This window comes from Ursus arctos, unplaced genomic scaffold (assembly GCF_023065955.2).
Source record: "Ursus arctos isolate Adak ecotype North America unplaced genomic scaffold, UrsArc2.0 scaffold_3, whole genome shotgun sequence".
Lineage (NCBI taxonomy): Eukaryota > Metazoa > Chordata > Mammalia > Carnivora > Ursidae > Ursus > Ursus arctos.
This window is the reverse complement of record NW_026622985.1, coordinates 46,904,339-46,928,325: the sequence shown is the minus strand read 5'-3', so window position 1 is coordinate 46,928,325 and position 23,987 is coordinate 46,904,339. Positions and strand designations below refer to the sequence as shown.

At 37.6% G+C, this 23,987-nt stretch overlaps 1 long non-coding RNA gene across 1 annotated transcript in view; it reads right to left on the bottom strand.

The window, feature by feature from the left end:
* The window catches only part of LOC123001451 (uncharacterized), a 76,664-nt gene that overhangs the window by 5,407 nt on the left and 47,270 nt on the right, over positions 1-23,987 (bottom strand). The window contains exons 3-5 of the long non-coding RNA XR_006410358.2: positions 11,052-11,107; positions 10,540-10,596; positions 299-452 (exon numbers count right to left, since the gene is read on the bottom strand). This is a non-coding gene — a long non-coding RNA (uncharacterized LOC123001451). The remainder of the gene's footprint in view (positions 1-298; positions 453-10,539; positions 10,597-11,051; positions 11,108-23,987) is intronic.

Genomic DNA, 23,987 nt, shown 5'->3' with positions numbered 1-23,987 from the left:
GTCTTAGGCAATACTCCTTGCCTTCTCCATAAATGTTAGTAAATGTGTAACAATCATGTTTGGAGGTGGGGGTGAGGGGGTTGATTTGTAGCATTTGTCATTTCTAATAACGACTCCTATCATGACTGATTTGAAGCTGTTGGGTAGGGATGTTCAAAACAGACTCTTGCAAGTTGGTCTGAGTTGACGCAGGCCCAGCACACCACCGTATAGCAGCTACCAAAACGTGTGATTTTTTTTGGGCTTCCAGATCTCATTTTCCTTTCACTTTCAAATATTACAGAGACTTACTACTCACAGGGCATCTCAAAGATATTTTCCCTGGCAGATGTTATCTTCAAAATTTACTGCTGTACTGCTGTTTATTTCAGGAGGGTTTTAGAATCATCTCAGGAATCTCCAGTAAGTGTATTTTCCCATCTGGCCAGTGTTCCCAGAATTCCTGCAAAACTCTGAGGGTAAAATAGAGGGGAAAAAAAAAAAAGCAGCGCAGTTGGCTTCTAATAGTATATTCAGGAGTCAAGGTGCAAAGCCTAAACTGTAAGTCACAGTACTAAGAATGTTTAGGGCTGATTTAAAAATCATCTCAAGCCATGTATCTCAAAAAATTTGTTTCTTTTTGCTAAATCCATGTTTGTCCATAGCTATGAAAACTGAACAAAAATGTAATGGCCTCTAGAAATGTTATGTCTTCCCCACCCCCAGTTGAAACCACAAAATCTGTGAATATTGACCTGAGTCAAGTTTTTGCCCATTTTTGCAATTTATAATTTCATTGTAAGAATTTTTTGTTTTTTAAAATCTGTAATATCCAATATGCCTTCTTTTAAAAAGATTTTTCATTTATTTATTTGAGAGAGAGAGAGCATGAGCAGGGTGAAGGGCAAAAGGAGAAGCAGACTCCCTGCTGAGCAGAGAGCCTGATATGGGGCTCAATCCCAGGACCATGACATGAGCTGAAGGCAGATGCTTAACTGACTGAGCCACCCAGGCACCCCTCAATATGCCTTCTTAAATATATATGCCCTGCTCCCTCCAGCCGTAAGATCCAAAATGTTTGGGAAGGAATGGAGAGCAATTTGACAGATCTCTACTCATGTCTCTACTGCTCATTGAGAAAATGACCTAAAGACTGAGCACACTGCCAGCAGTCATCTACTATAATAGCTGGTAGGGGCAGCCCTTTCCTAATTGTAGCAACAAATAGAATACCACCCTCTGGTAAACTAGACTTCATATTAACAATTGATGTGTACCTTCAATGATTTGAAATTGAAGGAAATTGAAGAGGACACAAAGAAAAGATATTTTATGCTCATGGATTAGAAGAACAAATATTGTTAAAATGTCTATACTACCCAAAGCAATCTACACATTCAGTGCAATCCCTATCAAAATACCAATAGCATTTTTCACAGACCTAGAACAAACAATCCTAAAATTTGTATGGAGCCACAAAAGATCCTGAATAGCCAAAGCAACCTTGCAAAAAGAAAAAGCTGGAGGCCTCACAATTCTGGACTTCAAGTTACATTACAAAGCTGTAGTAATAAAAACAATATGGTACTGGCACAAAATTAAACGCATAGATCAAGAGAACAGAATAGAAAACCCAGAAATGAACCCACAATTAAATGGTCAACTAGTCTTTGAAAAAACAGGAAAGAATATCCAATGGGAAAAAGAATGTCTCCTCAAGAAATGGTGTTGGGAAAACTGGACAGCAACATGCAAAAGAATGAAACTGGACCACTTTCTTACACCATACACAAGGATAAATTCAGAATGGATTAAAGATCTAAATGTGAGACCTGAAACCATAAAAATCCTAGAAAAGAACATAGGCAGTAACTTCTTTGACATCAGTCATAGCAACTTCTTTCTAGATATGCCTCCTGAGGCAAGGGAAACAAAAATGAGCTATTGGGACTACACAAAGTAAAGAACTTCTGCACAGTGAAGGAAAAAATCAACAAAACTAAAAGGCAACCTATGGAATGGGAGAAGATATTTGCAAATGACATATCTGATAAAGAGTTAGTGTTAAAATATATAAAGAACTTACAATACTTAAAACCCAGAAAACCAAATAATCCAATTGAAAAATGGGCAGAAGTCACGAATAGACATTTTTCCAAAGAAAACATACAAATGGCCAACAGACACATGAAAAGATGTGCAACATCACTTATCATCAGGGAAATACAAACAAAACTACAATGGGATACATCTGCCCGAAGGGCTAAAATCAACAACACAAGAAACAGCGGGTTGACGAGGATGTGGAGAAAAAGGAATGCTCTTGCACTGTTGGGAATGCTAACTGGTGCGGCCTCTGTGGAAAATAGTATGGAGGTTCCTCAAAAAGTTAAAAATAGAACTACCCTAGGATCCAGCAATCACACTACTAGGTATTTACCCAAAGCATATAAACATACTAATTTGAAGGGATACATGCACCCTGATATTTATAGCAGCTATCTATAATAGCCAAATTATGGAAACAGCTCAAGTGCCCATCAATTAATGAATGGATAAAAAAGATGTGATACATATATGTGTACACATACACATATATATATGGAATATTATAAAAAGAATGAAACTTGCTATTTGCAACAACATGGATGGAACTAGAGTGTATTACGCTAAGTGAAATCAGTCAGAGGAAGAGAAATACCATATGATTTCACTCATGTGGAATTTAAGAAACAAAACAAAAGAACAAAGGAGAAAAAAAGGGAGAGAAAAAGAAACAGACTCTTTAACTATAGAGAAAAAACTGATGGTTATCAGAGGGGGGTGGGGGGCTGGGTGAAGTAGGTGGTGGGGATTAAGGAGTGTGCTTGCAGTGATGAGCACCTGGTGATGCATGGAGGTGTTGAATCACTATATTGTACACCTGAAAATGATATTACACTGTATGTTAACTGGATTTTAAATTAAAACTTTAAAAAGATAAAAAAATATATTTAATTTAAAAAAGTGATATGTACCTTTATAATATTTTATCCTTCTGAAAGACAAAATCCCTTGAAAACTAGTTCAATAATATGGAAAGTAAAGCATTCAACTTAAAAAAAATCTTATGTTCTAATACAATGTTTATGGCTAGGTAAGTCTCTGTCAGTAGCCCATACAAATACAATTGCAAGAAAATTAAATACATTTGATACTCTCTGAAATATATTAATTGTGGATTAGACTAACATTAACATTGCATTGATTTCTCTGACCCCACAATAAATATCCATGCTTACCTGAGCAGGATAGTGTGGAAGTCCTAGGTTGTCTATAAAATATTACATAACAAAATTCAAATCTGCTCAGTGTTAATTTAATGGTGGTGTTTGGATATCTCTAGATTCTTGGTGGATACCAGCTAAATGAAGTGAAAGAGACACAATTACCTAAATACACTAATTTTAAATATATATGTATATATTTAATAAATATCTATATTTCAGAAAAACAAGCAATGTATGCATGCTACTTCACATAAGACCTAGATTTTGCCATTATTTCATGTATCGGCATTTGAACATGTGAAATGGGAAGTGCTCTCGTTTTTACTAAAGAAAATACAGGGTGGGTGAACTCTCATAAGGCTGTGGTTAATACTTGTCTAGATGCTAGTTTTCCATTACACTGCAGTTGTTTTGTTAGTTAAAACATTCTTGTTACTGAGGAGAAAAATTATTAACTGGTGAGCAATATATTGTATGTTGTTTTCTAACGAATTCTGGTTAGTCTTGCCCTTAACAGAGATGCCTTCTCTATCAGCATAAGGATGGTAAAGTTTCAGTGCAATATTTTGGAGGCAAATTTATGCCTGCAGGGTTGGCAATTTTCTTACTGAAACAAACATTCCTGCAATTCTTTTGACAACTCAGTTTCCAGTGATTTGTAAGTCACATTACATCTCTGCCCCTATGTATGTAAACTGGTGTCCTTCCTTCAGAGTTGTATAAACTGGAGTTTCAGTTCTAGCTCTGTCACTTTCTTACTGGTGACTTTGGGCAAATTATATTCTATTTCTGAATGCTATTTTTTGAATCTGGAAAAGGGACCTAACAGTGTCCACCTTGTAGGCTTGTTATGAGGATTATATGTAAAAATGTACATAGAACATTTAACTCAGCCCTGCCAGCCCTGGGAATCTTTTGACAGCTTATAGCCTGTCATCAGAGATGCTATGACCTGAGGAGGACAAGAAGCAGAGTGCATTAATTCTTTCATGATCAGAAAAGAATAACTATTGCCTCTAGGCATGACAACATGTTGTATGTAGGACAGTGACTTTTTAAAAATTTGGTTCCAGCAAACTTGTTTTGTAGATACATCCATGTCCAGTGAGCAAACAAGCTGTATTTGCAAAGTGATCATCTAGTCCAACCTCATTTATGCAGGTGGAAACTGAAACTTAGAGAACTAGAAAATTTACATTTGAGGTTTCACACATTGAAACCAAATACAGAATCACTTGCCTTTTATGTTGACGGTGCTGAATAACTCATTTCTTGTTAGGGCTTGCTTGATCACAACCCAAAAACATTGTGAAGACAGTGCAAACCATCCAATCTGGAGACAAACGGAATACGTTTCTAAAGATGAAATGTCTTCCAACCTACTTAATATTTGATTGGAAGCTGGAAGCATAGGAGAAGTAGTGCATGATTTAACCACTTTGTTTCAAAGGTCATGTGTGGTGGTAGATTAATTAGTATGAACTTTATGAAGGTAGGAACGGTGTCTAAATGTTTTGAACCCTGGCCAATAGGAAGCAACTCAGAAATTTGTATCGTGAAACACCTAGAATACGATAGGTTCCCGATTACTGTTTGAAGCACTTAGCATTAACTGAGTAAATGTTTGTGAAATTAAATTTGGAGCTTGTAGTCATGCCAGGCCACTCAGCACAATGGTAGTGATTTTTGCAACATCTCTGATCATAAATTCTCTAACATGGAAGCAAAGAATGGAAACAATGAACAGGATAAGGAAAAATTGATCTCACCTCTGCCTTATTCTATAAAGTACAATTTACATACAAATATAGAAAACAGAAATAACACAAGCAAAGGAATGACATTTGAAATGTAATTTTAAAAAGTGCATTTTTATTGTGTTTGGGTTCAGGTTTCACTCTTGGCAAAATGAAAGTTCTTGTTTGAAAGATAAAAGCCTTATTTTTCAAATGACTTCAACTGTAGTGAGTCTCTACAGAGCAATTAGTGACAAATAACAGTTTAATGAATTAATATAAGTGAATATGAAATATATGAACCTGAGTCTTCTGAATTCCCATTTGATTCAAAATGAATAGAAAAAGATACTTTCATAATTTTTTTTTTTTTATTTCTCTGTGGACTCAAACAGTTTTGTAAGTAGCCTCTGTGAAGGATCAAAAATGTGTCTACATTTGCATATCCTTGGTCAAACATTCATTCATTGCTTCTACACACATTCACTGGGAGCCTACAGTGTGCCAAGGCAGCAACCAATTGTTTTCTAGGAACTGACACAAGTTCCTTTGAAGGGCACTGAAGGGCTGAAATCCAAATTAAGAAAACGTTCTCTTAATTCTTTGTATCTCCTCATCTCTATACTCCATGTGGACACGATTGGCTATTGTATGCCAAGATGCTAGAGTGATAAGTTAGCTCACATAGGCATCATGGTGCAAGCAAGACAATGATGTAGTTTGCCTTCCATCAGCTATTTGGGTAACTCTTTGGTATATTTGCTGCATTTGCAATTACATATGGTTTGTTTTTCTTCCTCGTTTTGGTTGTAGTCTTAAGGCCTGTAAGGTTAAATAATCATATTTTGTTGGTTTCATGCATTATTTGCAATTACAGTAGATCATAAATCTGTGTTGGCTTTCTGTGACGCTTAACTTCTCAGGTGGAAGAGATCACATAAACTCTAATGAACACTTGCAGAAGATTGAGTACCGATATACACATTAGCAGAACTAGAGGTCGCTGTTGCTATGAGTCATTCTAAGAATCACAGATACTTTTTATGTTTTCTAAGTGTGCTGAAAAACCTCAAGTGTTAGAAGAGTTGAAGCATGGCTCTTTTAGAAATAGGAAAGCTAGATTGATATTCCCCAGCTCCTAATACAAGAATATAGCCTGGCGGTACTCTATAATCACAAAGCCCTAGAAATGATTAAGTCAAATCCTTCAAAGGAACACCTGTAGGAATACTGTCTTAAGAAAGTAAACAATGTTTTATAACATAAAGAATGAGGGTAAGTCGTTACATACTCCTGAGAAGTTGGCTCAAACCTCAAAATGATAGACTCTATCATTTCGACTTTGGGAATCATTATATAGCACATACATAGACTTGTAGCTAATTTATGCTAGATATTCTATAAGCTTATGTAAGCTAAATTTGCAGGTGAAATTTAGTAGATAGCTAGTGTGGTAGGTAGAAGGTGAGAAACCTGGATTGAGAAGGATAATAAGCTGGAGCAAAACACAAAAAAATTTTTTCCCAAAATTATTGGACCACAATCCACAGTAAGTATTACGTTTTATCTCATGACCCAGTATTACACATACAGACACGCCTATTTATATGTATAGCTGAAACAAGTAATGATACTTAACACTTGCTATGTAAGACATGCTTTCTATGTAATGGATTCTTTTCAGTTTTTTCTATTGTGTTGTATATTACCTTTGAAAATGTCATATCCATTACAGGGATTTCAGGAAAGGATAGTGGTTGTAAATTGCAGTTTGATAAACACTAAAATTGAAGGTCAGATCAATCCCAGAAGCTGGTAGTGGGGGCAGGGCTAAAGAAGTGTTGGGGGAAGGGGCACGGGAATGGGGCTACTGAGGCAAGTATTAAGGAGGTATTTACTCTAACATATTGATCCTTTTGTTTGCATGAACTGTAAGTGCCGCCTAAAATTTTGCACTTCCGCACGTCACTGCATGTCCTAGTCCCAGCCCTGAGGGCCAAAAGAGCTTCGTTAAGGAGATACAAACATTCTGATCAAAGAAACTATCAGAACTAGAAAAGTAAATGAGACCAGGGAAAAAAAATGAAGAAAGGAAAATGGGGCAAAGATTTTAGGACAAATGGTAGGTCAGATCACCCAAGAGGCTACAATTTGGAGAATATCCCAGAGGGCAGATTCAAGTTAGGTCCAAACAAAGAGCGAAGCTACAGAATCAAGAAGTTTAACCTGGAGAGTCTGGATCTTGCTACTGTCAGTAATCTACTGGCTGGGAAGAAGCACTTCTGGTTTGGGTGAGAATTATGTGTATAGTGCAAAACTCTAGTAACAGTTTAACACATAGGAGGTTTGTTTTCATCATGTAGCATCAAGTCTCGAGGTGGACAGTCTAAGACTGGTGGAGCTGCTTTAAAGACCCCATCAAAGACCCAAGCTTCCTATTCCCTCATCCTTAGCCCAGACCTTCATGTTCATGAAAACAAGCAGTCCACCTCTGCTCACAAACCTCCACCTCCAGGCTCACAAACACATTCCAGTTAGTAGAAAGCGTATTCAGACGAGGAGAGGAAAAAAGAGGAGGAAAATGCAGAGGCTGGAAAAGGAAGAAAGGGAAACAGTACTTTCCTAGAAATCCTCAACTGAATTCATCTTGAGTCTTACGGACCAGAACTGTGTTGTCACACAGCCTAACTGCAAGAGTGAGGAAAGCTGCTCTTTACCTGGGTACATTTGCTGCCCCCCTGCCAAGTGATGAGATTCTGCTAGCAAGCAAGAACTGGGGGCATCGTGGTCCCTGGGTGGTTCAGTTGGTTAAGCTTCTGACTTTGGCTCAGGTCATGATCTCAGGGTCCTGGGATCAAGCCCAGGGTCAGGTTCCCCGCTCAACAGGGAGTCTGCTTCTCCTTCTCCCTCTGCCCCCCCCCCCCCCCGCTTGTGCTCTCTTTCTCTCTCAAATAAATAAAATCTTTTTAAAAAAAGGCAAGAAGGGAGGAATGGATAGGTATCGTCTGCCACATAGAAGAGGGGCTAATCCCAGAATGACCAACCCATGCAGAATAGATAATTGAGAGCACCTGCTAATGGAAGACGTACATGTTTTCCTTCCTATTTTACAGCTGAAGATACTGAGGCTCAGAGGGCAAGCAAAGGGCAGGACTAAGAATGAAGCTCCAGTCTGTTTGACTCTAAAGTCAGATTTTTTCCCATGGCTTCATGATGCTCTCCAAGGGTAAGTCAGCATATGTCACTTTTCCTCTCCTCCACGTTTTTATTTACAGCTGCATCTGGCCAAATGTTTTCTTTCTTTTATAGAATAAGAGTTGGAAACATCCGTGAGTTGATGGCTTTCAGAGAAGTGGGCGAAAGATTGGGGAAAGTAAAACTCTTCAGGTTAATTATCCCAGAATTTAAATTCTAGAGGAAAGGCAAGAAGGAATAACACAGATTTGCCTTTTCTCTGAAGGTTAAAAAAAAAAAATCAGAGGATCTGGCTCAGAATATTTGGGGACATTCAGTGCCAACTCCTGGGTGGCAGCATTTCTCAGCACATGGGCCACAGACCATGTAGATCAGAATCACCTTGTCTCTTCTAAAAATTTCAGATTCTAGATACAATTCCTGCCATAGGAGATCAGAGTCTTTGGGGATGGGGCCTGGGAATGTGAATTTAATAATTTCCCAGGTTAATTATCATGCACAATATAGTTTGGGATCCATTGCTATTAAGTATCAATAATGGCATTTATTGAGCACCTACTTCAGTAAACACTGCATCAGACACAGATATATATTGTTTATTCTGAACACTTTTACAAAATCCACCCTTTTATTCTCATTTTACTACTGAAGGATTTAGGTTCGGGGAGGTTAAGTGTCTTTTCAAACTCAATTGGCCCTTAAGCAGTACACCTGGGATTCCTTCCTGGCTTTCGTTCCAGCCATGTTTTTCCTGGGCGCCAGACTCAGTAAAGATAGCGGGAATATTCTAGGTTGTTTGCCCATCCTACTAGATAACCCACGTAAGTGGTTTTCGGGATCCATAAGGAAAGTGAGTGTGTAGTTGAGGAAAAAGACACACGAATACTACGGTGGTGTGAATAAAGAGAATCACAGATGGAAACCGCCCTCTCAGACCAATATTCTAACTTTGGGGTTACATTAGGGTTTCTCAGCCTTCGCACTAGGCATCTGGGGCCTGATAATTTCTTGTTGTGGGGGCTGTACTGTGCATTGTACGATATTTAGCAGCACCCCTGGGCTCTACCAGTAGATGCCAATAGACCCCCTTCCCCCAGTTTCCCAAGGCTTCTTCTTTTCATTGGAGGGCTAACATTAGGGAAGGGAGAAGAGCAGGAAAATAGCAGCTATGCCAGAATCTGCCCTCGAATCAGGGCTGGCACAGAGCAAGAGTGAGTAGTAGAAGCACCAGAGGAGAACCTCACTTGGCTTGAGATTGTCCGCTCTTTTCTGGGAGTCACTTTTTTTTTTTTTAAACATAATCATTTCGTCTGAGTTGGTAAAGCAGTAAATAATTAAGCTAATTTATTTGTCACTGTGGTTCAAAGAAGCCTCCAGAAACCGTGGTCCCATAATCCTAAAGCCAGGCACAAAGGCAAAGCCTCATCAGTGTAATGTGCCGGATGAGGGGCTGGGGTAGGACTGATGTGAATTATTCATCCTCGACATCTGGAAGGTCCATTTGCCTTCTACAATTTGATTATATTTTGAATTAGTGTACACTTTGTTGTCAAATGTTTCTAAGGCCATGATTAACTATTTAAACACTCTGCAAATTACTTAAATCTTCAGCTAACAAGTGTATCGGTTTGGGGTGGACAGTGGCTACAGATGGACATATTCTTTCTGCCCAAACCAAGCTTCCCTTTTTTGTCTTTTTTCCATTTATTTCTTTTCTTTTAGTTATTTTTAAACTCCTTTGATCATCTGCTTCCTGCTGTCTTTATTCTTGTTTGTTTGTTTTTCTTTCCCCATTGAAGTTCACTGTTCCTCACTCAGGATGCTATACTGTTCTAGGGGTTCCTATCCATTGGTTTGTGAAGCCCCAGGCCAGCCATGGAAGGTCTTCTCTGGGGTCCTCGAAACCCATGAAATCACGTGCCGCATTTGTGAGGATAGACCTGCTTTTGTCTTCACGGTGGGTCCTTAGACCTCCTCAGATTCCCAAAGGGTCTTGACCTAAAAATAGTAAGGGTCATGGAGAAGCCTCTGCTCCAAGCTTTCAGCCTAGAAGGGGAAGGGTTCATGGAGGGAAGGGCCTGCAACTTGGTAGGCTCTGTGCTCTGTTTCCTCATTTAACCCACACAGCCTCTAGATGAGATGAGTGCTGTTATTTTCCTAAATAGTTGAAGATGTGGAGACTTGGAAAGACTGGATAATTACCAACATGACCCAGCTTTCAAAGTGGCTCATGGGTCAGAATTCAAGTGGCTGTCTTCCAGACTGACTCAAAAGCCTCTTTCCAGGGCTTGAGTAAGATTAGGCAATCGAGAATCAGGCTCTGGTAGAGAAGAGGAAAGAAATGGAGAGAGGACACATACCCTTTGCCATCCCTGAACGATGTGAAAAGCAGGATACAGGTGGGCCGTATCAGTTTCCTAGAAAGAAAAATGGTCAGAACAAAAATACTCTCCAGTACATTAATATAATATTTTTTATAGTCTGCACTATAAATATCTTCTGTACTTGTGAATGCTATGCTAACAAAAAGTGCTGTGCCTAACACAAAAGGCTGATTTCAATAGATATTACAAGAAAGGATTCATAACTCAGTTTCACTAATTTGTAGAAAACTCAGGTTTTTTTAACTTAGTTTTTAACATTTTTAAATTTATTACAAAATGTATTAAGCAAGCTCTTAAAAATATTTAATACCAACTAACTGTCCAGTACAAGGTAGAGAGAGGCAGGTTTTTAAACAGTGAGCCTTAAAATTGTCATTTCAGTGAATGATCTCACAGTTCACAAGTGGTGCAAATGGACATTAATGCCATCACTGGAGAGGAAGAAAGAGAAAGTAGGAGTCTGTGCTCTCCTGCCGCGTCTGTCTTACCTGCTTAGTCCAGAGCATGTCCTCTGCCTGCAGGAAGGAGTGAGCAATTCAAGAGGCTGTAAAAGTTTGGGAGAGGCCCATTAGACATCTCTGATAGAGGGCAGTAGCCTGGTTACCTGCTGAAGGCTCTTGAGATCTCACCTGAGACACTGAGTAGTAACCTTAGGCAAGTTAACTCGGTTGCTTCTTGGCCCCTTTCCTCAGCAAGAAACTGGATTGATAATAGCTCCTACTTTTGAAATTGTGTGAATTAAGTTATAACTCATTTAAGGCACATCATACAGTGCTCCATTAACTTTAGCTATGATTGTTAGTAGCCCTACTGGTGATGGTGTGTTTGGAATCTGCAAGTTTTCCTTTTCCTGACACCAGTGTGCATCAGTGTTGGCTTTGTTATAACTTATTGCCAATTACAGTTCTGTTAAAGGCAGAACCAGTTTTCTTTTGCAAAGAACTGATTGGGGAAATGCATTTACTATATAGATATAGATATGGATATATATCTATATCCATATCTATATGTATATCATAAATATTATATTATAAATATAATATATTACATGTAATATAAATAATAGAATTAAATCATAATATATAATATAAAATAATATAATGAATATATTATAAATATTATAATATATAATATAAAATCAAACAGGTGAAACTGGAGACACTAGATTCCTTATAAGTTTCATTCATGGTAGGTTGAAAGAATCTAGTGTAGTTCAGGCATTTTTTCTTACTGTTACAAATATCTGGATGTACTAAAAATTGGTAAACTAGAGGTAATTCCATGGAGGGTAGCTGCTGGTTCTACAACTAGACATTAGGGTGGGAATTGTGTAAAACATAGACATTTGGAATTTTAGCACCACGAGGCAGCACAGTGAGACGGAAGTTACTCCTCTAGGAACCAGTAAACTGACTTCTCTTTTGAAAAGAACAGTGGTATGACTAGATTCTTCCCTTTGTAAAAGGAGTAAATCACAAGAAATCTGTAAGTACTCCCCATTCTAGGATTCTATGATTTTGGTGTTCTAATTTAGGTAATTAGTGACGAGGATATTAATTCTCTAAAAGAAGCATTGAATACATTAAAATTGGCCTGCAGATAGAAATGGAAGCTCTCATGTTGAATAACACCATCAGAATTATTGATCCATAATTGGCACAGTTGTCTACCATCACTCTTTTTTTTTTTTCCTACCATCAGTCTTGCTGGGACTAATAATTTATAAATACCAACATCAGTTTTTGGTGAGAGACAGAAGAGCTGACAAGTACAGAGACCATACTTTCACACTAGGCTGCCAATAGAAACTTCCAACTTACCCATTTGTCCACCGTTCTCTGAAGGTAAACCCTGTAAGCTGGTACAGTATTCTATTTAGAGAAGTATTCAGATAACAATAGCTTGATTTGATAAAGATATTGACTTTTCATTGCCTGTGCAATGTTTCATCTGAAAGAATTTAAAAGGATTCTTTCATAAGACAAAACAAATCTATCCGGAGATTTAGCCAAATCTATAAAGTTTTGTACCCAACATTTTTAAAGATTGTAATGTAGTTCGCATACCAGAAAGTCACCCTCTTAAGTGTACAACGTAGTGGTGTATATAACATTTTAAAACGAAGTAGTTTAAATTGGGTCTGGTACACAATAGCCACTTCATAAATATTTGTTCCCTTTACCTGTTCCTACATCACTACATTTTGAACTTGAAACAAATGAAATGAAGACACAAGACACATTTGGGGGTGTTTCTGTTCTGCCTTGCCCCCTGCCTTGGCGTGCTGGTGCTCGCAAGAACAGATTGTGTCCATTTCTCCCCAGCTCTGTGTTTACTGAAGTCACCTTGGTGGTTTGAAATGGTCACGGAAGCAATTATACTGTGGAAACTGACCAGTTCTACAGATCAGTTACGTTGTGCTGTTTAGAGCTGACTGTTAAACATTTACCAGCGCACGCTGCTAATGTCTCTGAATGTCTTCAACACTAAATGTTACCATTATTCAGGGACACATTAAGTGCCTCATCTGTTTGCCATGGCCTAGAAAGTTAACTAAGTTCTCATCAATTAAAAACAGAGAATCTCAATTGGATACATACTACATTCTTAACTAGCAAGTTAATTTCTGCGTGACTCTGGGGGTGGGTAAAAAACATAAAATTTACTATCTTAACCATTTATAAATGTACAATTTAGTAGCGTTACATGTAACTTGCTTTTTTGTCTTCTATACTGGTGTGGTGGAGCTTGGATGTGATTATAAAATGTCTAAATGGTTCATGATTTCATCTGTAAGGAGGCGGTTAAATTCTATTTTGATCAGGCTTATGCTTTCATGATTAGTTCTTGATTGATTTATATCTGGCTGGTCTTTCAGAATCCCTTACCACTATTTTCATATCAGGCTAACTCTTGGTCACTGGGGATCCAATCCTGGAACATTGCCGTTATGTGATTCAGCTTTAATGGTCCCTGCAGTCTCTCTGACTCTCAAATCCAAATCTCAGATTTCTAGAATAGGGCTGGGATTCACCAAGCTTGGGTCCAAAAGACAGTCACATGGTTCCTGACTCCATGGCAATCATTTTGAATGATGTGCTGGTGGAGGCAGAGTTCATTAACTGCTCCTTCATGCAGAGAGTTTCTGGACAGTTAAAGAATCCAGTCTAGTACTGTGTGCTTTATATATCAGGTTATGATAAATGATGGCTTTCAATAAAATATTTAATCAAGATAGTTAGTATTTTAGCTAAGAATGTCTAGAATATTAAAATACAGTGTAGATAAAATTAGCATAAAATTTCTATAATCTCTAGAAGACAGAAAGAAGGGGGTTAATTAACATAATTCATTTGAGACTACATCTGGCCAAAATTTTAGTTGTATAATTATAAAACTAATTCCTTGGATTTAAACAAGGACTGTTCTTTTTGACAGTTGCTGGTATAAGTTAAGCATTAACACATGTACTCTCATACTGTTCAAATGAGAAGAGGGTTTCAGGTTTTTTTTAAAAGTCAGCCTCACCCAAGTTTATTCTATTTTAGTTTTTAAGTAATCTCTACACCCAACATGGGGCTAAAACTCATAACCCCAAGATCAAGAGTCACATGCTCTAACTAACTGAGCCAGCCAGGCACCCCTATCAGATACTTTCTAACCCCACTAAAAGGGAACAAACTGTGATAGAAACAGTTGAGGTGAGTAGTTCCTAGGCATGCAACAATTTACAGTGAAGTCTGTAGTCTCAAGACCTGTACAGGAGTTTCCCCAAAGGCAATTATGGTATAGGGGACAAAGAATATAATTTGACACCAAGATTTGGACTATGAATCACTCATACCATTTTTACACCACTCAGTAGCTCTGTGATCTTGGGCATGTCCCTGAGCCTTCATTTCCTGTCCAAAAAACAGAGAGAATAATATCTGTTTGATAGAGTTGTATTTTTTTTTAAAGATTTTATTTATTTATTTGACAGAGAGACAGCCAGCGAGAGAGGGAACATAGGCAGGGGGAGTGGGAGAGGAAGAGGCAGACTTCCAGCAGAGGAACCTGATGTGGGGCTCGATCCCAGAATGCCGGGATCACGCCCTGAGCCGAAGGCTGATGCTTAACGACTGTGCCACCCAGGCGCCCCGATAGAGTTGTATTGAAAATTAAGTTATATAATGTGTATGAATATCCTTGTAAACTATAATGTTTTCAAAAAGGTAAAGCATTAATACTTGTACTCAGTTTTTACTTAAAGCATATCTTTTTATGTATAACCAAACATTTATACATACCTAATGTTTACTTATTACTTCATCAATCAATTTTGGTACCCACTGTCTGGCAGATACTGTCCCAGACCTTTGGGGTATGAAGATCCATCTAAAATGACCCCTGCCCTCAAGTAGCCAAACCCAAAGCTACTTTTTATTTAATCTAAGTAATTACCTCAGTGCTCATATTATAAAAGCATGCCTAAAAAGCACTAACCCCAAATCCACAAGCACAGGATCTTCAGATTCAGTGGGCTACAGATTAGGCCAGTCCTTCTGGTGAAGGATATAACAAATAGCTACCTTGGGGGATGGCCTTTCCTGGAAGAATATTCCTGGAGGAGGAGGGTTCTTTGCAACATTGAGTTTGGGTAGACATATCTTCACTCCTAATGAGATATCTTCTGTATAATACATGTAAATTTTAGCTCATCAGAAACCATGTTCTTCTAAAACGTAGATTTATTTGTATGACTACAAATACCATGCACTGAAGTGGACACTGTGGTACGCTGTGATACACCACCAGAACTCCCCTAGAGGGTTGAAAGACTTCTATCTCCAATTGCTTGGAGTGCCACGAAGTGTCACTCACTGGGTGGCTTAAACAATGGAAATTTGTTCTCTTGTAGTTTTAGAGGCTGGAAGTCCAAAATCAAGGTGTTGGGAGGGTCATGGTCCCTCCAAAGCCTCTAGAGAAGGATCCATTCTTGCCTCTTGCAGCTCTGGGAGCCCTAGGCATTCTTTGGGTTGTGGCAGTGTAATTATAATCTGTTTCTGTTTTCACATGGTCATCTCCCCTCTGTGTCTCCGTTTCTATATTTGTGACCTATTTTCCTCCTCTTATAAAGACACCAGTCATATTGTACTGGAGCCCACCCAAATTTAGCATGTTCTCATCTGAACTTCATTACATTTACAAAGACTCTATTTCCAAATAAGATCTCATTCACAGGCACCAGGGGTTAGGACTTAAGTATATCTTTGAGGGGATACAGCAGTCTATAACACCTGATTATTTCTTTATATTATTCTTATTAATAGGATGTTATACTTTTGGCACATGGTTCAGGAAAGTTCAGTTTTGTGTCATCATATTCTCCTGATTGAATATACAGTCAAGAAGAAAGCAGAAAGCAGCGGGCTTATTCTTGGCTTATAAAACAGCTCAGAAAATGATAACCTTTATTAAACTCACTGAACTGTAGAGTACAAACAGAATATGTTTTCTCTTCTAAGGACCAAGAATATGTCTTGAGCCCTCTGCAATATTGCATCTCAGAATAAACAAAAATAAGTGGACCTACAACAAACTAAAAGCCTTCTGCACAGCATAGGAAAACATCAGCTCAATGAAAAGGCAACATATGAAATGGGAAAAAATATTTGCAAATACGTACTGAATAGGGAGTGAATATCCAAAACATACAAGGAACTCATATATTTCGATAGCAAAAGAAACAGCCCCCCCCACCACAATTAAAAAATGGGCAAAGGACCTAAATAGACATTTTGCCAAAGAATATATTGAGATAGCTGATAGGTACAAGAAAATGTGCTGAACATCACTTATCATCAGAGAAATGCAAATCAAAACCATAGCGAGCTATCCTCTCATACCTGTTAGGATGGCTAGTCTGAAAAACACAAGAGAGAACAAACACTGGGAGGATGTGAAGAAAAGAGAACCCTGTGCACTGTTGGAGGGAATGTAAGCCACCATGGAAAACAGTATGGAAGTTCCGTGGGAAATTAAAAATAGAACTATCATATGATACAAAAATCCCACTTTTGGGTGTATATCCAGAGGAAATGAAATCATTATCTTGAAGATATAGCTGTATTTCCATATTCATAAAAGCATTACGGGCAATACTCAACATACGGAAACAGGCTAAGTGCTGATAAATGAATGGATTGAGAGAATGTGGTATATCTATACAATGGAATATCGTTCAGCCTAAAAAAGAAGGAAATCCTGTCATTTGCAATAACGTGAATGAACCTGGAGGGCATTATGTTAAGTGAAATAAGCCAGACAGAGAAAACAAATACTCATGGTGTCACTTACATATGGAATCCTAAAAAACAAAACAAAACAAAACAAAACAAAACAAAAGAAAAGAAAAGAAAAAAAAGTTGAACTCAGAGAATAGAAAAGTGTGCCAGGACTAGGAGGTGGGGGAAAGAGAAAGAGATTGGTAAAAGGCTATAAACTTTTAGTTGTAGGATGAGTAAGGTCTGAAGATTTAATGTGTAACATGCTGTCTATAGTTGATAACACTGTATTGTATAATTGAAATTTGCTCAGAGAGTAGAACTTAAATGTTCTCACAAAAAAAAAAAAAAGGGGGGGGGATGTAATTGTCCTTATTGTTATACATGTTACGAGGCACATTCTAGAGCTATTTCATAGTGTGGTCTTTTGAACTATGGCATACAAAAATAAGTGTCAACACCAGTGGGCTACTGCCACAAGTGGCATTTGGTATGGTGGAGGATGAATTAAAAAGCTACCACAGAACCAGCCCTAGCAGAAGCTCCCCTTCTTAGGGTTATAGGAGCCTCTTGCATCTCTGCTCTCATCTCAGACAATGTGCCACTGTGTCTCTGGGAGCTCTGCCTGGTGAGAGCAAAGGCTGTGACATCTGGCTTCCAGTGCTTCGATGTGATCTTTCTTCTCCTTTTTTTCTCTTTGCCTTTTTCCCCACAAAAAGCAGCAATGAAGATGTCCATTGAGGGGGGAAAATGACATAAATCATCACAAATGGAAATAAATAAGTTAATGGGCAAGAGAAGCTGATCTGGAAACCAAGGGATACTATTGTATGTAAAGTGGAATCTTATCCTCATGAAAAGTAAAATTTTGTGTTTTTGCTGTATGTTGTTTTGTTTTATATTTGTTCGGATTTTTTAGGGCCTATGATAATGCTCCCTGTATTTGATGAAAGCAAAATTTACTTTATAAAAACTAAGTGAGGTATAAAAGAACTTCTAAATCTGGAGTCCCCTAAAGTAGATATAATGAAAGGTACTGAACCTTCCTTGAAATAGGGAGCCAAATAGAAATTATTGTTATTATATGATTATTTTGTCATGGCAAATAGTGGTCATTAATAGTGACAGAAAAGACAAGAACTTGACCTTTAATTGTGCCAGATGGTTGTAAAACTTAGAACATCTTCTCATATGTCAAAAGAATATCTGTATTCTAGACTAGGAGATTATGATGTGAATTGACAACTTTGGACTATAATTTAGTGTAAAATTTTTTTAAAAATCAAGAAAAGATCCATTTTCAACAGAAATAACTGGCTCATGGTGCATGAATATATAATTTGAACCCCATTTTAATACAAGTGTAAACGAATGAAAAACATATGGATTACATCCTCTCCAAATAGCCAACTCAAAAAAAAAAAAAAAAAAAGAATATGTACTTGACAAAATGATTGAGTATATTTCAAGTTACAAATACACATACCCACACATTCTAGTTGGTTTAACCATTCCAAATGGATTTCATGCTTCTATTTGTGGAGTTTGTTTTCTGTCTTTTATATACTATAAAACTTGTCTTTATTTTAGAAGCACTACAAACATCATTTCATGATAGTTAAATGAATTCAAATGTCTCCTTGCATTCCATTTTTTCAATGCTATGTTAAACCTAAAAGGAATGGAAATAGCCTACTGAAGATGTAAAGGGTTTTGGAGTGTTTTAACCAACACAACTCCTTATGCCTATTCTCCTTCAAAGTCTACTTGCCTTAGGTAAATGTATTTATGGTGTTTTGTTTTTTTTTTTTTTTTTTTGCCTGGTAATTCCAATTCCAGCTTCAGATACTTTTCTCATGTTTCATCTGTTCTGAGAACAATTTTTTTTCTTCGTCCTTCTTAGGTCTTCCAGTTGAAAGCATTCTCTACTCAAACACTTCCTAAAATATTACTTCCTCAAGTAGAGTTTCTGAAAGCTATATAGGAAAGCAGATTTACTGTTGCAAGGTTACTTTCTTTATAGGGGATGGCAGAGGTATCTCAGGGAGATTGCCTAACTAAAGCTGATTAGGAGATTTCTGATTGATTTAAGACTCCCTTTCTGGGAGGGTTGAAACTTTAATTAAGCCTCAGTTTCACAGTAAGTGTCTTAGCATAAGTGACTCTATTTTGGGACTGTTGTCTTGTTTTTAACACTTGTTTAGTTACTTTTAACAAAGAAATGAGGTTAATAATTATTTCAATGTGATTAATATATTTCTGTTCTCTATATCATTGCCTATGTGTTATTTATGCTATATTAGATAAGCTAATAATACTTCTTATATTTAAATTTAGTAAGAACTATGAATATAATTTCTAACAAAAATAGTCATTGTTTATCTCATATAAAAATTATCCTTAGTGATCAGATAAATATTTTTCTTTTTATTCATTATCACATAACTTGTAAACTCAAAACCATAAGGAGTCATAGTTTTGACTGAAAGTCAGATGTGTTTTCACCTTGGACAGCAAATAGGAATTTGCTTCAGGACAATCAGAAAATGGAGTTAGTTGCCCAAAGAGTACCCACTGGAAGGAGGGAGTGAGGGAGTCAGGGCACAGGTGAGAAAGAAAGGTGGGTTAAAACAGAATCACAGGAGGAGAGGGGCCCTGCCTCCTGTAGGGTGAATGATGTGCTCCTAAATAGTGAGACAACTGTAGAGCAATACCCAGTACCTCAGTGTCTGGGCTGTATGTCCTTGATTAGGAGGAAGTCTCGGCTTTCTTCTGGACCCCTCTCCCCAGGGGTCTGGCGTGTGTGCATGGGAGGGGTGTGGGCAAAGAGGTTAGTCTAGTTCCTTAGCACTGGTCTACGCTGCACTCAGCATGCCTCTGCCTGTGGTCCTCATTGCTCTCAGCACTACAGCTGGCCTCCTCTCTCTGGGTCAGCCTCACCTTTCTCTGCACCCTCCCCGGTCTGCTGCTATTGATTCCTCAGATCCATTGACTCTCCAGGGCTTCTCTCCATCTGTGGAGAATGGAGAGAAACTCCATTCCCTTCACATGACCAGTTTTTTCCAAGAGGAAATCTCACAGTAGGGCTGAAGGCCCTCCACTTCATAGACTTCTCCTAGCCAAGGTAAATAAGAACTCTAGTCAGGAAGGAAGGAAAAATTATTATGGCATGGTGGTGGTGGTAGGTGATTTCCATCGTACCTAAAACTACTTCTTTAACTGATTGACAAGTCTACTCAGAAAGACTTTATCTTTCCATCTTTACAGTCAGATGTTTTTTGTTTCATTATGATTTTCATTTTTCTTTTTCTTGGGGCTCTTTGTTGTTTCTCTTCTGTGTACCCTGTCAGCTAGACAGGCCCAGAGATCTCAGACTTGTTAACAATGACCATCACAACCACAAAGAGAGCGAAATTAGTGTGACTTAAGAATTGGGGCAACAGTATATTATCTCCCCTGAAGTAGTTACATTTAAAATAAGGCAATTATTTTAACAATTGATTAAGTTATTAATGGGTTATTAATTAAAAGTAATAATTGATTCCATTAATGTTTTAGTGCTAGATGTTAACTAAACTTGTGGTAATCATTTCTTATACATAAATCATTATATTGTACACCTGAAACTAATACAATGTTACATGTCAGTTATAGCTCAATAAAACTGGAAAAAATAACACAATTATTTATACCTTCAAAGGCATTTATTCTTTAAAATACTCAAAATACAGTTAACAGTAAGGTGAACATATTAGATATAGTTTCTGTGAACGACTCCCAAATATTTTGCCCTTGGAGAGGGACACAACGTACATTTAAAATTTAAGAAAAAACTGTAGTAGTTATTTCAAAGATGTTCTTAGGTAATATTTGTCAAATAGTCATGCTCTCAAAGGAGACCTAAAAAGAGCTTTTGACTCTATTTCTCCTAACCATAGTTTTTTCTCTTATTGCTTATTAAAGGTCTATAGAGGGAAGCTGGTTAAATGAGAGAAATATCAATGTTTATTTGGTAATCATGGGCATGTTTCTGATATGTTTTTAAAGGTATTTGTTTAAAAGATGTGTTGGAACTATTTAATCAATTTGAAGAAGGTAGTTTTGAGCAAAGAACTGTGATTATGTATTCTTACTCCAAAGATAGTGATTTACTGATATTGAATGTAAAATTTCCAATCAGTAGTCACAGATTGCTATGATTCTTTTTTCTATACAAGTAAATTACATCTGAAAGTAATTACTTAATCCTCACTATAATAAGCCATGTTGATGACAAAATCTCATCCATCCATTTATTCATTACTAGACTACTTCTTAAGTGCCCACTATATGTAAGGTACTGAGGATATAATGGGGGAGAATTTGTCCTTGACTGCCAGAGACAGCCTGATAAAAAAGAGATATTTCATAGTGTGGGGTGTGTGCCCTATGGGGGTAAACACAAGATATTATGAAATCATACAGAGTAGCCTAATGCCATCTGGATGGGAGGTGGTCTAGGGTAGGGAAGGCCCACTGGAGGGGATGCTCTCCAACACATGAATGAGAGTGAATAAGGCTATAACTAAGGAATGGGTAAAAGGTCAGGGTGTTCCTGCCAGAGAAAACAGTGTAGAGGAGGAAGTGGTGGAGTTCACTGGGAGATCTGCATTTTTTATTGTCTAGAGCTAACTGTGTTTGTTGGGAGTCTGGACAAAGAGAGTTCTGAAGAGGGGCGAGGTAATGGTAAGAGGTGAGACTGAATTGTAAATAGAGGCTTAATCCTGAAAAGTCTTATGAATATATGCTAAGAAATTTGAATTTCTGAGTATAGTGGTGTGGAATCAACACAGAGTGTCAAGCTCAGAAGAGACAAAATAATAGTTGTTTAGAAAAATGACTCTAGGGGTGCCTGGTTGGCACAGCGGTTAAGCGTCTGCCTTTGGCTCAGGGCGTGATCCCGGCGTTATGGGATCGAGCCCCACATCAGGCTCCTCCGCTATGAGCCTGCTTCTTCCTCTCCCACTCCCCCTGCTTGTGTTCCCGCTCTCACTGGCTGTCTCTATCTCTGTCAAATAAATAAATAAATAAATAATCTCAAAAAAAAGGAAAGAAAAATGACTCTAATTGTAATAAAGACAGTGAAGATTCTGCCCCCCAAGTGCCAGTACCAGCTACCATAAGGTATGTAAAATGTGAAGTAAAATCCATTCAACCGAGACTAGATTTCCCTTAGATTACATTGTTCAATATTTAGACTATAGGTCAGTTTTTCTTAACATAGGTAACAAATCAGTTTTTCAAAGAACCACAATAATTTGGATTGTCCATTAACGAAACTGAAGTTCATCTCTCACTGCTTCCCACTGCCTAGGAAAATGGATCCGTTTTGGACAGTTAAACTATTGGATAGATAGGTTTTTATTAAATATTTAAGCACTTTTTTGTTTTGTATTGTTTTTCTCCTTTTGGCTATGGGTAATTTAGTTTTTATAAATTAACAGTCAATTTGTCTTCCTTTAAAATTAATACGTTAAGAAATATTTGGTGAGATACTGTGAAAAAGGCCCATTAGTTTCTAGGAGACACAATGTCTGACACACTCTCATCCCACAAGTCACTTTATAATTGGAGAACTAGGACATATGCAGAAGAAAAATCCAGAATAATACAGAATAATTTGTGACATATTAAATAAGTGGAACTGACATGAGGGTGATGAGGGAAGGCAGGGAATACTTTGGTCATGATGTAAGAGAAAATGGATTATCTTTCATTCAGTGAGTATTTTTTAAGAACTTTTTCTAATCATCGCACTCAGCTAGACAATATGCCTGCTTTAATGGAGTTTACTTTCTTTGAGGGAGATGGACATAGTAAAAATAATTTCAGATAATAACAGGTTTCATTAAGATAAGAAAAGCTAGACTGAGGGATCTAGGTACTAATTAATCAGGGAGGTCTCTCTGAGGAGGAAGCATTTAAGCTCTGACTGAATATCCAAAAGGAGCCAGCCATAATCTGTGGAGAAAGAATTTCAAGCTGGTGTCCCTGCTAGCACCAGCTAGTCTGAGTTAAGTGTAGGGTGTTCAGTTCAGAACGAAGGTAGTGTGGCTGGAGAGAAGGCAAGGAGCAAGGAGAGTAGGATAGAAAATAAGATTGGATGTGTCTAGAGAATGAAGGATGATGGATCTCAAGAAGATTTTTAATTTGTTATAAATGACATGGAAAGCCATTTCAGGATTTTATTCAGGGGAGTGAAAGAATATGTTTATCTATTAAGAAGACAATTTGGCTGGTGAAAGGAGAAAGGGGAAAAATCAGCTGTGAGTACAACGAGGTCAAAGAAGTGACTATTGGTCTTGCAATGTGAAAATCACTATGACCTTGGCAAGAGCCATTTCCCTGGAGAAGCAACAAATGAACTTCCACAGTCTTTGGTCAAAGAGAAAATTCAAGAGGAGGAAGTAGGATCTGAGAAATACATTTTTTGTGTCAGTAAGTGCTTTAGAATATGGTCTGTTAAAATAGTATCACCTTCCACTTAGAAACTTGGCAGCATATGTAGCATACTTCCAAAACAACGTGTTTTAAAGCAATATGTTTTTAAAGTTGAAATTTTAGAGATGATCTAGCCGAACCCTTTCATTTTATAGATGGCTTAAATGAGGTCTGGGGAATTTAACTAGTTGCAGACACAGAACCAGATGCCTGACTAGGAGTTTGCTGGGCTGTTTGTTTGTTTGTTCTAGTATCCCATACCGCCACTAATAAAAACCAGCATTTATTGAGGGCTTACTAGGTGTCAGGTACTATTCCAAGAACTTTACATATTCATTAATTTAATCCTCATACTAAGTTTATGAAGAAAGTTCTATTAAAATCCTCATTTTACAGCTGAGAAAACTAAGGCACAGAATACTCAAGTATCTTGTCCAAAGTCATACATCTCTAACTTCTTTGGAGCCAAAGTTCAAAATGGAGGTACTCGGATTCAGGAGGCCCTGTTCTTAACTATGCTGTTCTATTTATTATTCCATTTAGTTCCAAGACTTAAGACTCTATTTAAAATGAATATTTGCATAATTAACCATGTTACATTTTTGAGGTCTCATTACATATCTAATTTCATTTAACCTCAGTACATCCTACCAATTACTCTTTGTAGAAAATGCTATT